The sequence below is a fragment of the Geotrypetes seraphini genome, chromosome 1, assembly GCF_902459505.1.
Source record: "Geotrypetes seraphini chromosome 1, aGeoSer1.1, whole genome shotgun sequence".
NCBI classification, from domain to species: domain Eukaryota; kingdom Metazoa; phylum Chordata; class Amphibia; order Gymnophiona; family Dermophiidae; genus Geotrypetes; species Geotrypetes seraphini.
In genome coordinates, this window is record NC_047084.1 from 297544353 (window position 1) to 297562094 (window position 17742).

The following is a 17742-nucleotide window of genomic DNA, read 5'->3' on the forward strand; positions in this document are numbered from 1 at the left end:
ACCGATACTCTGGCTTCTTTAGCATGTCAGATATTTAAAAGAGGGAAAAGGTAATTTGTAGCATTCTACTTTGGGGGAAATAGTTTACAGCTATTTCAGCTACCCACTTCGTTCCATAGTTTTATTACCGTTTGAAATGATGACAGGTAGAGAAACGACTGCACCTATCCATTTACTGTACAGAATGAGTGATGTCAATTTGAGCAGCCTTTCTACAGCATATTAACGTTGCCCACCTGAGACAACACTTGCAGAGTGCTTTTCCTTTTGCCAAAAGATATCTGGAAAATTCTGTCAGAAGTAGAAAGTCTACTGTGATCTGAGGGCTACCTCTAAAGAATATGAAATTGATGACTAAGTATTCTATTTTCACTTTAGTAAAACAAAGGCTACAGAAAATAAATGCCCGCCTAGTTAGAAAAGTACTTTTCCAAGTATGAACAAAGCTTTACCTGCAGCTTATCTTATCAAAATTATGAAAATACTAATGGCGACGTTCTCCTTAACTAGGTCCACATTAATCAGACCTTGCCATCAGAGCTTATCATTGATATGGATAATGCTAGCCAAAAAGGAATACCATGTTTTCTTATACAGATGGAAAACCTTACCCTGAATGGTCCTGTTTCTGATCTTGCTGTTTGCAGGAGCTAGGTTGTCAAAATGATTGAACTTGGCCCTCCTCCCAGTACTGTATTATCTTACAGGATAAGCCTGAATTTCTGACTACCTAGGCCCAGATTTACTAAAAGATAGAGCCAATCGCTATTGGCCGATTCCTGGACGATTTTAAAACAGCTATTGATTCACTATCAAGTTTGCATGCAAATGATTTGCACGGAGATGCAAATTATTTGCATGCAAACTCCAACTCAAAAGCAATTGAATCAGGGCAGAGCCCTGACAGTAGTGACAGGAGAAGCAGCCTTCTGTCAATGCTATCAGGGCTTTTGCCGGCTTTAAAAAAAAAAATTTTAATCGGACAGATATTTTGCATGAATTACACATGCAAAATAGCAGCCCGATTTGAAAAAATTTAAAAAGCCCCCCACCCTCTCCCGACAAGTGCCCTTTTCCCCTCCCTCCCCGAACCTCCCAAAAATGTGCCTCCCCTTCCCTCCCGCAGAAGACCAACATCTGATGCCGCTTCAAATTTATGGCAGGAGGGTTCCCACTTCCTCCTGCCATCGGTCCCACTCCTGACTTCCCCCACAAAAAAAAAAAAACAAATGGCAGAAGGGATGCCTTTCTCCCTCATGCCACCTACCGGACACCCCCTCCCCGTTCCCAGCCCCCTCTCCATATCTGAACAGAGCAGGAGGGGTGCTCATTCCCTCCTGCTCCAATACCTCCTGCGACATGTCTGAGGCCTTAGGCCCCGCCCCGGTGCATCATGTGGGGGTGCATTTTTTTTTTTGGGGGGGGGGTTGGGACCACTGGGAGAGTATGGAGGGGTAGCACTTAGACACTTTTAAAACAGGTCTAGTTCCAGACATCTAAGTTCTGTCCTGGACATCCTAGAAAGGGTTCAATTATCACTACAAGACATCCAAGTCTAAGCATGCCAAAAGCCAACCCATTACATGCCTCCAACATGCCCCTCCCCCCCACTGAATTTTGGATGCACAGCGGTTAGGATGCCTCACAAGATTTCCAGCGAGACAGTTTCAAAAATCAGCACTTGGACATCTTGGCGATTAGGACATTGCTGGTTTATGCCGTCTTTTAGATGCCTGCAATTTTTTTTTTCACAACGAGCCCCTTTATTTCTTAAGTTGTTTTGTTTACTTTCACCTCTATTAATGGTTGTGTCTGTTAAGACTGCATGCCAAAACTTCACTCACATTGCTATAACCTTCAAAAAAATAATTTACTTCTCTGGATCACTTTCCACACAAATATGATTAACTTCCCACAAGAATTATGCCACTGCTAATGTACACAACACTTTAAGTTAGTAAGAGAGGGTCATAATCCAACCCATTTAGACCAAACTAACTAAACTCAAGAGATTTCTAGAATTTCTAGTTAATATAATCTATTTCACTGTCTTAAATTCATTGTATGGCCCATCTATGTCTATAGGGGATGCTGTATTTATAAGGAAATTAGATTTTATGAGTTAAAAGGAGATATGTGTATACCCTGGCCTCCTATAGCTGGTTATGTGCACAGGAAGCAGGCCAGAAGAACACTATCAGGTAAAAATAAGGTAAATAGGACAAATAAAAATTCCCCCTTTACTTGTACATTCAGGGTTCTGGGACACTGATCCCCAGAGCTATATGTATATAATAGAGGTAACCAGCTGCGTAGAGAAATTCTATTCCAGCTCCCACAAAACTATTAACCAGAGAAAGACAGATTGCTTCTTCTTCCTCCAAACTGTTTCCTTCTCCAGCTGCAGTTCTGTCTTTCTCTACACTGTTCTCAGGTTGAAATAAAACCTCTGAATCTTTCAAAAGAACCAATAGTAACTCTCTGCTCTTGGCAGTGGGAGGAGTTCACACGTTGTACAGACAGCCTCCCCATTGCAATGACATCAGAGGCAATAGCAGTTCCTTGCACCTTAAAACCTTCAAAAGATTCACCCCCCTCTTTTACTAAGTTGCGCTAACCGATTAGCGCGTGCTAAACGCTAACACGTCCATAGACTAACATGCACGCATTAGCATTTAGTGCGCGCTAATCGGTGAGCGCACCTTAGTAAAAGAAGGCCTCAGTGAACAGAGGAATCCCACCCCCCCCCCCTCACATTTGAATAGTATCAGTGCTCAGATTCAGAACCAGTAAAGTGTTATACAATTACCATTAGGGGTGGGTAGCCCCAAAATATTTGTTTTCTCCCATTTCCCATGTCATTTGCAGCATTGTTCATTTTGTTTTGTTTTTCTTAGTCTTCATTTTGGAGGCAATGTTGTTAAGAGTGCACTGTTTGTAAGTAGGGCACACTATTGTGGAAAGAGTCTGCACTCTTTCCTGAGTGGATACATGCACATATTAAATTGCACATGTCCAGTGGTCCACGCATGTATTCACTATCAGGAAAAAGTGCATGGTTTCAAATAATGCACAGTATCATTGGAAAATGAAAAAAAAAAAGTTTTGTTATATTTTTATGATCATTTTTATTTGCTGATGACATGCAATGACATTGAATATGTTGTTTGACATGTTTTGCGTCATTGGAAACAACAACCCATCTCTAGATACCATAGTTAACTTAGAGTGGCTTTTACAAAGCTGTGGTAGTGATGCTGCTGGGGTAAATGTACCGAACATAAGAACATAAGAATTGCCGCTGCTGGGTCAGACCCATGGTCCATCGTGCCCAGCAGTCTGCTCACACGGCGGCCCTCTGGTCAAAGACCAGCGCCTTAACTGAGACTAGCCCTACCTGTGTACGTTCTGGTTCAGCAGGAACTTGTCTAACTTTGTCTTGAATCCCTGGAGGGTGTTTTCCCCTATGACAGACTCCGGAAGAGCGTTCCAGTTTTCTACCACTCTCTGGGTGAAGAAGACCTTCCTTATGTTCGAAGCTTATTCAATTTCCTTGGGCTTTGGTGCATTTACTGCAGCAGCATCACTACTGCAGCTTTGTAAAAGACCCCCTTAGATGCTTATGATTCACCAGTTTTTGTAACAAGTACTCCTCTACCCAGAATCTCCTGAGCTTCTCTTTCTTGCAACCTTCATCCAGCATTTCTCCATCTCCCTACTGCCTGCCCACTAACCTATATTCAGTAGCTCCTTCAATTTCTCTCCCTCTGTCAGGATCTCCCCTTTCACCCTATTCCACTCTCCCATGCCCAGCATTCTCTTCCCCTCCCATTCCCCTCCAATGTTCAGCATCTTCTCTTTGACTTCTAATTCCCTCTTATGTCCAGTGTCTTCCTTGTCTTCCTACTCACCTCATAACTAGCATTCACCCTACAACCTCATGTCTCCCATGTCCTCTTTTCCTCTCTACCTAATCAGGCATCTCCTCTCTCTTCCCCATCCTGTTTCAGTATTCCCTCTCTTTCACCATCCAATCCAGCATCTCTCTTGTCACCCTAATCTCCCCTTGTCTACTATTTCTCCTTTTCCCCTTGAGCAGAGTCCCTTTCTTTCCATCCTTCCCTCATCCAGCAATGTCTCTCTTTCCCCCCTCCCAACCTTTGTCAAGCATTTGGGTCTCCCTCCTTCCTCCTCACGTTCAGCATCTTGCCCATCTCCCTGTTGCCAACTCATCTCCTCTTTTTCTGTTCCTCGAAGGGTCCAACATTCCCCTTTGTGAATCTATTCCTTCCCCCTTCATCCACATCTCCTTCCTCTCTCTCCCTTCCTAAGCCAGTGCTTTTCTTCAACATCTCCCTTCAGTTCTACTGCTCTGGCCTTGTCCTTCTCTTCCCCTTTTGAATATGCATAACTGCTTTCTCTCTTGTCTTCCCTCCTCTGATCCAGTATCTTCACTTTTCCTTCCACCCCAATATTGTACCTCTTTTCTCTACTGACTGTAGCTGGAAAAATCTTCAGTATATCTATTGTTGATCATATTACACATAAGGTAGATTTTTTCCTGGGTCCCCCTTCTTTCTTTCTACTATATTCTACATCAGTGGTTCCCAATCCTGTCCTGGAGGACCACTGGACCAATCGGGTTTTCAGGCTATCGGGTTTTCAGGATATGCAAATCTCTCTCATGCATATTCATTAGGGTTAGCCTGAAAACCCAATTGGCCTGGTGGTCCTCCAGGACAGGGTTGGGAACCACTGTTCTACATCACTCTTCCTACTCTCAGCTGTCTTTTAACATGAGCATCTCACCCACCTCCCCATGCTCCCTACCCTGCTGATACTCTTTCCCTTATAAGAACATACAAATAGCCTTACTGGATCAGACCAATAGTCCATCTAGCCCAGTATCCCTTCTTCACAGAGCCCAATCCATTACAAGTACCTGGAAAACCCCCAAATAGTATCAGCATTCCATGCTACCAATCAAGGGCAAGCAGTAGCTTCTCCCATGTCTGTCTCAACAGCAGTTTATGGACTTTTCCTCAAGGAACTTGTCCAAACCTTTCTTTTTTAACCAGCTACAATAACCACTCTTACCACATCTACTGGCAACGCATTTCAGAGCTCTGAGTGAAAAAATATTTCCTCTTATTGATTTTAGAAGTATTACTCTGTAACTTCATCGAGTATCCCCTAGACCAGTGGTTCCCAACCCTGTTCAGGAGGACCCGCAAGGCCAGTCGGGTTTTCAGGATAGCCCTAATGAATATGCATGAGAGAGATCTGCATATAATGGAGGTGCCAGGCATGCAAATCTGCTCCATGCATATTCTGTAGGGCTATCCTGAAAACCCGAATGGCCTGGGGGTCCTCCAGGGCAGGATTGGGAACCACTGCCCTAGATGTTGTAAATCTTGATACAGTAAAAAAAAAAAAAAATTGGTCCACTTGTACCCGTTCTACACCACTCAGAATTTTGTAGACTTCAATCATATCTCCCTCAGCCGCCTCTTTTCCAAACTGAAGAACCCTAACCTCTTTAGTCTTTCCTCATATGAGAGGAGTTCCATCCCATTTATCATCTTGGTTGCTCTTCTTTGAACATTTTCTAGTGCCACTATATCTTTTTTAAAATAAGGAGACCAGAACTGAACACAATACTCAAGGTGAGGTCGCACCATTGAGCGATATAGAGGCATTATAGCATTCTTAGTCTTGTTTACCATCCCTTGTTTACAATCCCCATCCATTCAACTCTTTAATTCAAGTAGACTCCTGCTCCTTTTCCAGCTCTCAGTTATCATGCATGATCTCCATCTCTTTTACTCTGTTTCCTCAGGTCCACTCTGAGAAAAGACATCCCCACTCATAGACTCCAGTTCTCTCCATTTTATTTATTTATTACTATATTCTGCTTACATTCAATAGTAATCAAGTACAATATTTTTCCTACCTGTCCTAGTGGGCTCATAATGGAAGGTTAAGTGACTTGCCCAGAGTCACAAGGAGCAGCACTAGGATTGAATCCATTTTTGGAATAAAGCAAAAATCCATGCAAAGTGAGCATCTGGCTCATCTAGCTACAGTACTTTGGTTGCCACATGTGGCTGTCAGAGCTCTATGTACACTGGTCCTAACATAAAATGTAGTCATGTTGAAGTTTGTTTTTCTCCAGGGCTCTGAAGCAAGGCTTGCCCCTGCTGGAGTAACCAGCAGCTCCAAAGTGTGCTCCTTGACCTGTATAATGGAAGATGCAGGGCTGCAAAAATGTTTCTGTCTCCTTTAAATGGTTATTTGTTGCATATAGAGGCTTTTGCTCAACTTTGAATGAACCTGTACTGATGCTGGTGTGAATATTGATATGCTGACAATTAGGATAACCACATAGCTCACATGGCCTGGGGGGCAAACCACATAGCACATGGACTGGGAGACAAATTGAATCTGTGCTGGTTTTATTTCTTTGATTAGAATGGGGTCAATGGGATACAACCAAGACTGGCTCAACTTAATTCCCTAGATATGCAGCTGCTTATATAATATGTGTTTTGACCTGAAACACTTCTGTGTACACACATATTTATACCAACTTTGAAGCAGGTGTCAATGTGTGATGTTAGCCTTTTTGTCCTACATAGTAACATAGTAGATGACGGCAGGTAAAGGACCTGTACAGTCCATCCAGTCAAACTCATATGTGCTATTGGGGTTACTTCTGGGAGCTTATTTTACAAAGGCACATAGGTGTACTTTTTCTAAAATTTTTTCTTAATGCACTGGTTTCCAAACCTGCTTCTTGATGCACTCCAGCCAGTCAGGTTTTCAGGATATCCACAATGACTATTCATGAGATATATGTTATGAATTTGCACTACTTCCACTGCATAACTCTCATAACTATTCATTGTGGATATCCTGAAAATTTGACTGACTGGGGTGCCTCCAGGACCAGGTTTATGAACAACTGTCTTAATGTATGATAATATGTGGTAAAATTCATAAGATTTCAAACAACTTCATTTAAAAAAGCATATGTAGAAAACCATTCTGAGGAAGCAGAACATAGATAAGTGAATGTTTTTGGTTGTACAGATTTTTTAAATCATGCGGAGTAGTGAGGAGAGAGAAGATTGGGAGAATTGTCCTTGTTCTTGTTTTTAATACCTCAGTGCTTTGACTTCCATTAGTTTTAAGTGGCCATCGTGTGAAAGTTAGCTCAAATTTTATGTATGTTCTTTTTTTGAACATTTAAGTGAAACTGTTGTGGGAACTGGAGGCTGCCACTTAATTTTGGACTGCTGACAGTTTTATGTCTGTGAAAGCCTAGGAGGAACTGATCTGCAGAAAAATCACACATTACATGTTCCTAAGTGTTCTTCCAGACCTTAGAAAAAGAATTCATTTTTGCCTATGCAATCTTGTTTGATATAGAAAAAAAATATAAAATCTCCCATCTCCCCCCCCCATCCCTTCATTTTTATCTTACCATTTTTCCACTTCCATTTCCAGCTTGGAAGCATTTTTGTTAACATGGTGTCCTGCCTGAAGCACTCCCATGGGAACAGCAGGAAAAACTGCCACTTGTCATGGAAGCATTTTAACATTTAGCAGAAGTGTACTACAAGCACTGGCCAGCATCTTTGCTCCCAGTTGTTGAAAGAATTTGCTGGAATGCTTTCTAAGTTATGAATATAACTTATGTGTATGTAGGGGGTTTGGGGTGGGAGTGAGAGAGTTAATTTAGACATGGAGATCCATGCAGAAGAGAACTCTTGCTAACCAGAAACTTTAATTCAAATTCTTACAGTATCCTCACTGTTCAAGGAAGGGGATGCTGAAAATTTTTCATCCCAACCAACTTCCTAAATTCTGAACTTTATTTTGCCACTGTAGCTGAAAAGATTGTTATTTTATTTTGCAAAGTGCTACAGAATTGTAATGCTATATTTTTGACATTGTTTCAGATCATTGATTGAACCATGTCAACGAAAAGTGTGGAATTTTAAAGTGTAGAACTCGGAGCTGTCATGAAGCTCCTATTCCTGTAGAAGAACGCTCCAAAGGAAAACCATGAATGTATGATGCAAACATCGAATGACAAAGGGCCTTCATTTTCCACATTGAAGAAGTGGTGTGCAAACTTTCAGCAGGGAGATTTTGAGACCAAAGATGCAGCAAGGTCTGCGTGGCCTCATACGGTGTCAGCTCCTGAAATTGTTGACTATGTCTATGACCTGATTTTGGCAGATTGGCGAATATCGGAGAAAACAATTGCTGAGACATTACAGACATCCAGAGAAAAACGTGTTGGATGTATAATCCATGAGCAGCTGAGTATGCAGAAGCTGTCAGCCAAGTGGGTGCTCAAATATTTGAATGCTGACAAGAAATGACATAGAGTGGACACTTCCAAGTTGATTTTGCAGCATTTTCAGCAAGCTGGTGCCAACTTTTTGGAACAACTAGTTACTGCTGATGAAACATGCTTGCATCACTATGATTCTGAGACAAAGTAACAGTCCATGCAATGGCATCACTCAAGTTCTTTAAGGCCAAGGAAATTCAAGACCCCCCAAAGTCAGTAGGAAAAGTCATGACCACAGTGTTTTGGGATCAGGAAGGTGTTGTAATGACTGACTATCTTCTGGGATCAAGCAGTTAATGCAGAATACTATTTTAGCTTGCTGTGCTGATTAAAGGAGGCATTGAAAGAAAAAGGAGAAGGAAGTTCTCTTTTTGCAAGACAATTCACCTGCTCACAAGGCTGGCAAACGATGGATGTTTTGATGCATTTGGGTTTCAATGAGTAGACCATTCACCTTACCAGATTTTGCTTGATCTATTTTCTGTTTCCAAACCTTAAAAAGAGTTTGACATGGTGACAATTTTCCAGTGATTGGGAGATGATTACAGCAGCAGAACAGTATTTTAGTGACCAGATATCAGCGTTTTTTTGGAAGGGTTACAGAAACTTCAGGCACAATGTGCCAAGTGTGTTGAACTTAGGGGTGAATATGTGGAATAAGTTTCAAAGCTCCATTTCATTCCCTTCTTGGTTGGGCTAAGAACTTTTCAGCATTCCCTCCTCAGTTGGGAGAAAATTGATAACAGAGTACTGCTACATGCTGTACAAGGAATTGATTTTCTTTTTTGCAACAACCAATGAAATAAAATCTGTTATTTTAAAAATATAGGGCTTGATGTACCCAAATTCTTTCTAACCTGTTGAAGATGAACAGAACCAAGAAATGTAAAAGTAAATAGCTGGGAGTGGGAAAAGGAAACACATTTAATTTAATACAACTTCAAAAAGATGTTTCAGTGCATAAGAGAAGGAGCAACCATACATAATCAATTCATCCCTACCCACCACTACTATGAACCCCATCCACAGACCTGTTGTCACCCGCCAGTTCACCTAAATACACACTTTTATTTCCCATATAGCCCATGAGTTAACAGACTTAGGATGGCTCATTAAGCAGATACTTTTGTCATGGAAGTGACCTTATTTCTTTGTGTATCATACAATAAAAAGGAAATAATCACAACCCCACGTGTAAACTATAAGAACAAAAAAGGGATTGGGGAAGGGACCCAGGTCAAACCACTATAAGGACAATTAGTTTAATGAAATGTCAACAACTTAAGGTTAAAGTACACATATGCATGAATAAAATATGACAGGCATAGAAAGTCCTTTGTAATAAAATATATACTGGACCCCAACACGGTCCGTGTTTCAGCCAAATAAGCCTTCCTCAGAGGTGTAAAGGTAGCCCAGTAGATGGTGCCAAATTGCAAAAAATAATAATCAAGTCAAAATGGTAACTTGCGGTATGTATTATAAAATTCCTGCTGCCTGGCCCAATGTCCAAAAGAAACGCAATCTAGAAAAAACGCTGCGATAACGTTACAATAAAAATCCCTAATAGTCTAGCAATCCTCTTTCTCCCTCCTCCTACCTGCTAAATTCCCCGTGCATACCTTGAGAGGCAGGAGTGATGCGCACCACCATCTTGAAAAATGACAGCACATGACCCAGCAGAGTGCATCCTGGGATGCTCCAAGATAAGTCATTCTGCCAAAGGAGAGTGTAGCACATTTGTTAGAGCTATAGCCTCATCACCCTGAGGTTGTGGGTTCAAACCCTATGTTGTTCCATGTGACCTTGGGTAAATTACTTAATCCTCCACTGCCATTAGATACATTAGGTACATTAGATAGATTGTGAGCCCACTGGGACAGATAGGGAAAATGCTTGAAGTATCTGTATGTAAACTGCTTTGTGTGTGGTTGTTTAACTACAAAAAGGGTTTATACAAGTCCCAAACCCTTTCTCAAATAAGGGAAGAAGTTGGAGCAGGGGTGGGCAACTCCGGTCCTCGAGGGCCAGAATCCAGTCGGCTTTTTAGGATTTCCCCAATGAATATGCATTGAAACCAGTGCATGCAAATAGATCTCATGCATATTCATTGGGGAAATCCTGAAAACCCAACTAGATTCCAGCTCTCGAGGATCTGAGTTGCCCACCCCTGGGTTAGAGGGTACTGCTAGACACCAGGGATTTATCTTATGAAGTCTGGAGTGATGGGGTAAGGGGGAGGGGAAGGAAAAGGTCCACTAGGCCTCCAATAATTTTTATTGTAATGTTTGGGGAAAGGGGGGGGGGGGTCAGATCAAGTCAGAGAAAGAGAGGACCACTAAACTATCAGGGATTTTTATTTTAATATTTGGGGTGGGGGAAGGAGGGGCCATTGGACTATCAAGGATTAGGGGCCAGTGCAGCAAAGCTAGTGGCTTGTTTTTTTTAATGCCTCCATTCCTGTCAGTGCATGAGCCAATCACCATGCATGCACTGACAGAATTTTGCAATGAACTGCAGATTATTGGCAAATTTTTAACATGGCAGTAATTTGCATGCACACTGCTTACTGCAGAGACATAGCATTTTTAAAATTAATTTTCTTGTAGAAGCCACATGCTGAGCCGGTTCTACCATATGGCTTTCTGTATCAGCTTCTCAGTCAATAGAAGGAAGCAGTACTGGATCTTTTAATTGCAAGCCATTGGACTTGCAGGGCTGAATGAAGTGATTGAGTGGAACAGTATATTGTTGTGATGTGCAATATGAGTTGATCTAAGATCTTGAACTGTATGCGATGGCAGATAGGGAGCCAGTGAAGTGACTTAAGGAACAAAGCGAGGTTGGTAGAAGATGAGTCGTGCAGCAGAGTTTTTACTGGTGGTTCAGGTCACCAAACAAACTTTCTTGTCCAGTAAAGGAAGTGTGATGTTAAAGGATACTCAGGACCATAAAGTGGACGCGGTTCTTAAGAGGCAATTTTAAGCAGGGCTTTCCTTGCGCACGGTTCCATCCTTCTTACCGACAGTAGTGTCTGCCTTCCATGTCTATTAGGGCACTCTCTAAAGTTAAAAGGGGATAGATTCCGTACAAATGTAAGGAAGTTCTTCTTCACCCAGAGAGTGGTAGAGAACTGGAATGCTCTTCTGGAATCTGTTATAAGGGAAAACACCCTCCAGGGATTCAAGACAAGGTTGGACATGTTCCTGCTGAACCGGAACGAACGCAGGTAGGGCTGGTCTCGGTTAGGCACTGATCTTTGACCTGGGGGCCGCCGCGTGAGCGGACTGCTGGGCGCGATGGACCACTGGTCTGACCCAACAGCGGCAATTCTTATGTTCTAACCTATAATCTGAACAATGTGTGAGTCTTCATAAAGATGAAATATTCCTGGAGGGAACATCCGTAATCTGCTTTTGTGAAAGAAATGGGGAAAGCCATTGTTGTCACCGGGATCGGTAGCATGGAATGTTGCTACTATTTGGAATTCTGCCAGGTACTTGTGACTTGGATTGGTCACTGCTGGAAGCAGGATGCTGGGCTCGATGGACCATTTGGTCTGCCCCAGTATGGCTATTCTTAGGGTTACCAGATGTCCGGATTTCACTGGACATGTCCGAGGGTCTGGACGGCTTTTCAAAACCTGGCACTTTGTCGGGGTTTTGAAAAGTTTCCTGACATAATTGCATCTGGAAGGGGCAACTGTGCATATGCAGATGCAACACGTGATGTCAATGCGTCGGGTCCGCGCTTGCGCAGATGCCATCTGGGGGCGGGGCGGGGGGTGGAACAGTGTGGGACAGAGGCGGTCCTGGGGGCGTGGCCTTGGGTCTGGATTTTCACAAAGGAAAATCTGTTAACCCTAGCTATTCTAATATTTTTTATGACATATTTTGTTGCATATATACGCTTCTAGTTTCCATGTTGACAGAAGACCAGAAAGAACTTTGGTGAGACACGCTGTATCTGAGTGCATATGAAAAAGCAGTGTCTGTTCCCCTGATGCAGAAGATTCCTAAAACCAAGACCATGTTGGGAAAAGTGTTGGCATATTTTAAACACAACAAAAAGTTATGTAAAAAAAAAAAAAAAAAAATTAAGAAACTGGAGCAATGATTATATTTCCTGTGGCAACTCTTTCAAAAATTCCATTTGATTTCCCAGTTTAGAGGGTAGCATCCTCATTCATGCTGAAACCCATGCAGAATTCGGTTTTATTCACCTCTGGCACCCCTCTCACCCAAATATATTAACTCTTATTAAACCGTGATAGCGGTTATTAGCGCAGGGAGCCACGCTACATGCTCCGCGCTGCTCCCGCCACTCTATGAGTAGGCATCTTAATCGCATTTACACGAAGCCACCTACTGGTACCTAAGGTCAAAGTAAGTATGGTTAGGGGCGGAGATGACCGTTCTTCAATGTTGAGTAGTAAAACCCTGGACTACATTGCAGGCACTTAAATTTTGAGGTAGGCGCTGTTAACCATGATTCTCTAAACCGATGTTCTTCAACCGCCGGTCTGCGGACCAGTGTCGGTCCGCAAAAATTTCCTGCCGGTCCATGAAAGATCAGTGTCCTCTGCATGTACTGAGGAAAAAGACGGCTTACCGTAAACGCTTCGTGGACTGCTTAGGCGGAAACATCAGTGCAGTTGTCTGCTAACATTTCCAGGCAGTGCGGTTGCTGCTAATGGGGAGTTCGCTTGAACCTGGTGTGGTGGCTGAAGGGTAATTTTGGGTCGAAAGGGAGGCGCGCAAGCGGGCGCCACTTGGTGAGTCTGCCGACTGTGCTGTTCGAAGGCAGCTGCTGTGCGCACACAGAAAGTTACCTCCGCTCTGGCTTGCGCTCTTTACCTGGTCTTCCTCAGGCTGTCTGTGGAAGGAGCGGAAGATGAGACTTCCCGAGCTTTCAGGTTAGCTGAGGAGGAGAAGCGGGTCTTTGTTACTCAATTGCACTTCTCAGGGCTGGAGACTCCTTGGACCGGTCTAGCGGCAGCACTGATTGGCAGTTATATATTGTATTTAGTACTCGGGGTAGGAAGGATAGGGGGGGGTTCTCTCTGTTCTTTTATTTCTTACAAAAACATCCTTGACGATCCTGTTTGAGATTTGTCAAGCCTTCAGTGAGTCTTAGGACTATTATTTTAGTAAAGAAAGACTAATGCAAAAATGTTTAAAAAGTGGAAAACTTGTACTTTTTTTCTAACCCCAAAATGGACGTCTGATCAGAACATTGTGACCAATCAGTACTTAGATTTTACTCAAAACCTGCTGAATTTTACGCCATTTGTGGCATGTTTGGAAAATTGGTTTAACAAGAAAATTTATTTGTAGCCTCCTAATAGGAAAAGTTATACTTTCCCGTTTCCTTTGGTAGTTTAGTAGTGACATTTGAGTCTACACCAGTGTTCTTCAACTGGTGGACCGGTGCCGCAAAATAATTATTTTATTTCCGCTGGTCCATAGGTGCAAAAAGGTTGAAGAACACTGCTCTAAATGATACCTAAGCGTGATTGACAGGCATCTGGTGCCATTTTTGTAGGCGGCTGATGATTTAGGCACTGTGTACAGAATCTGTCCCTTTGTGTTTTTTTGTTTGTTGATAATAATGCTTATTCTTTTATAGTGTGCACTTTTTCAGAAAGAGTGCATCCTCTCTGCAAATATTTCGTGCATGTGAGAACCATAGAATAAATCATCTCACAAATATTGGAACAGATTAATAGAAATTCATCACTGCACCTCTAAAAATACCCTTTTGAGGACCCTTGCATTCACATAAAAAATGTAAAGAATGTGAGCAAGAAAACAATTGACTATTCAAAAACACCTCTGCAGTCTGCGGCAATACCAAACCGTGTAAGTCAGTGGTCTCCAACCTTTTTCATGTTAAGGGTCACAGTGTGAGTTTGAGAAAGCTCTGAGGGCCATCAGAAGATTTCAAGCTTACACAAACTGCTAATTTTGTAAATTGCCTTGACCTGCTTGTTCTGACTGGGTATTAAACATTAAAAATGAATATTACTATTGATTCTACAACACTTCAAAAATATATTTTAAAAATTCACTTCATTCTGGATTGTCAACAGTAGCAAATTCCATAAATGAGATGCCTGAGCAACACACTTAGGAAATTGCTTGATCTACTCTTTACAACTCTAGAAAGGACAAATGTTCTTCCATTGTATAACCTGAAAAACGACAAATGATCTTCCTTAGTTTCCCTTTCTTCATAAATTTCTACCTACTCCTCTCCACTTTTTACCATTCAAATACTGACAAATAATCTACTCTTTACAACTCTAGAAATGACAAATGTTCTTCCATTGTAACCCCCATTCATAAATCTTTTGTAATCCGCCTTGAACCGCAAGGTAATGGCAGAATAGAAATCTGTAATGTAATGTAATGTTATTATATCAAGTAGACAAGATTGGAATTAATGAATTTATATGATCTGATAGCATTTCAGGGCAGTAGTGGAGGACTTTGGGGGCCACACGTTGGAGATTACTGGCATAAGTGATTTAAAAAAACAAAAACTCTAGAGCATTTAGGGCTCCTTTTACTAAGGTATACTAATGGATTTAGCACACACTAATGATTATTTTATTACTATGCATTAAGGGGGCAGGGGTGTTTACTACCCGGGCATTGTCTTCATGGAGGGCACTGGTGCCTCTCTTTCTCTCCACCTCTGCATATCTCTTTAAATGTTCACCGGTATGAGCAGCATCTTCTGACTGCTGCTTGCGCCGGCCTTGGCTCCCTTCTGACATCACTTCCTGGTCGTGGAACCAGGATGTGACATCAGAAGGGAACCGAATCTGGCGCGAGCAGCAGGAAGAAGATACCACTTACACTGGCAAACATTTCAAGAGGTACACATGGCAGGGGCCACTCTGGAGCGGGGGTGTTCAAGTGGCGGGGAAGAGCAGGGGACACATGGTGCTGCAATGCCAGGTGCCACCATCCTGGATACCAACTTCCCCATCTACACCACTGTTCCTGTGGTCATCTTAACATTTAGTGCATGCTAAACCCATTAGCATGCCTTAGTATAATAATAATAATAATAACAGTTTATATACCGCAGGACCGTGAAGTTCTATGCGGTTTACAATGATTATAAAAAATGTTACAAATTGAATACAATTGACATAGTTAATATCTATTGTTTAGCAGTTCTAGAGATCTAGAGATTATCTATTAAAGACCCCTTAAATAGATAATCTTGACCCTATAAATTGCATAGACAAAGACATCCATTTAAGAACCAAGGAGGACTTGGAGAATTCTAGAGGTGGGAAGAGAACAGCAAAATTGAGTCATTTACCATATAACTCATCTGTGGAATTGTGGTGCTCAAATACCAGATATAACTTTAAGCACAAACACCTTATCCATTTAAAGCTATCCATGCACTTACTGCTGCTGAACATATGCATTACTGTAAACATTTATTTATTTAACATACAGTCTATCTGCTGCTAAATATCAGACCCAATGGAATTTAGTCCCAAGATTCAAACTACTACTAACAAAACAAAAAGATGGTTGGTAACCATGTACAAGAGTCTTCAAAAATCACCAATGCATATGCTACAGAAGCACAGTGCAAGAGCACGATACGGGGTAAACAGCCATCTGTACTGTGAGCCACTGTGTTCCCTGCCCTGCTTTGCTGTAAGTGTTCTTTGGAATGTCAGAAAGCAAGCATGTCAGATGCTGACCAGGGCTATTTAAGTTCCCTGGAGTTTCTAGAACTCTTTGCAATTAAATTTTAAAGTAGCCAATAACTCATATTTCCACATTATTGTCTCTTTCACAGGCATGATTATATTTTCTTAAAGTTCTGCAAATCTCAGTACAAATGTACTCTCATTGCTATGGGATATTTTGCTTTCTTTTTTTTTTTCTTCTTCTTATCAAGTCCAGGTTATAGACTTTAATTTTGTTATACGAATATGTGGCTATTTGGAAGTGACTGCTTAAGGTGTTTCTCATAATATTCTCTTTTATTGATTTGAGTTATTGTCTTAGTATACCACTCATTACACTGGGTTTAAGAGTGATTCACATTAAAATAATCACGTGGCCTAACAAGTAAGCTTTGCAATCTTATACATCAAAATAATCTGTTTACATTACAGACATAATAATATAATAAAGATGGAAGGAGGAATAAAAAGTTAGAATAGGGAGCCTGAAGATTTTATCTACATACCCCTGAGGAAGGCATTTTTAAGCCGAAACAGACAGTGTTGGGGTCCAGCACAGAAAGGATTTTTTGTGAAGCTTGTCTTATGTTTGAGTTATATTTTAGTCATTTATAAGTACAGTATGGGGCTCATAATAAAAAAAAGTCTAAAAAGTGGCCTAAATGGGTACTTGGACAATCAACAAGCCTATGGAGGGGAATAATAATAAAAAAAACGTCTAAGTCCCCTTTTGGCCTAAGGCCTTAAACGTTGAAAGCAGAAGCAGGGAAAATGTCCATTATAAAAAAAAAGTCCAAAAGGAGGTTTTTTTTTATAATGGCCTGCTCTAAATCGGGGGTTTGAGAGGGCCCTTGCGTCGAGGGCAGGAGGGCTTGGGCTCCCTCTTGCCCCGATAGTGTCGGGGAGTTTGTGGGTGCCGCGGGGCAAGAGGGCTTGGGCTCCCTCTTGCCCCGATCGTTGTAAGGGGGGGGGAATTCTGGAACCGGTGTTGTTTTTGACAGACACCGGTTACAGAATCCAGCTTTTAGGCGAAGGACTAGCTCCTCCTTCGCCTAAAAGCCCTTGTTTTGGACGTTGGGACTTAAGCTTTTTTTTTAGGTTGATTACATAGTGTTAGTGTAGACGTAGTGGTGGTATGGGTGTTTAAACAGCTGAACATAGAGGCAGGCCATTATAAAAAAAAAACCTCCTTTTGGACTTTTTTTTGATAATGGACATTTTCCCTGCTTCTGCTTTCAACGTTTAAGGCCTTAGGCCAAAAGGGGACTTAGACGTTTTTTTTTATTATTCCCTTCACATGTTTTTATTATTTATATGTTTGCAATAAATTGATTGTTCCTGCGGCTGATGTGTGGTGTCCTTCCCCGCTTTTTTGCCTTGTATTTCCACACGTGGGGTTGTGCTTTCTTTTTTTTTGTGTGGTAGAGTTCTGGAGAAGAATATTGCATGTATTGTGGACTGCCTAAAGAACAAATTTATCAGCATTGGAGGATGAGATTGAATGTATAGGAAGTTGCCAGAAAATTTTCCAAACTGGTGGCAGGTTTCTGCTCCTCCTGTGTTCATCTATGAGTAAGCTGTTCAGGTAGCAAGGGAACCAGATCTTGGCTGCTTGGAAACCAAATTTGGAATGACCAGTTCATCCAAATAGGTA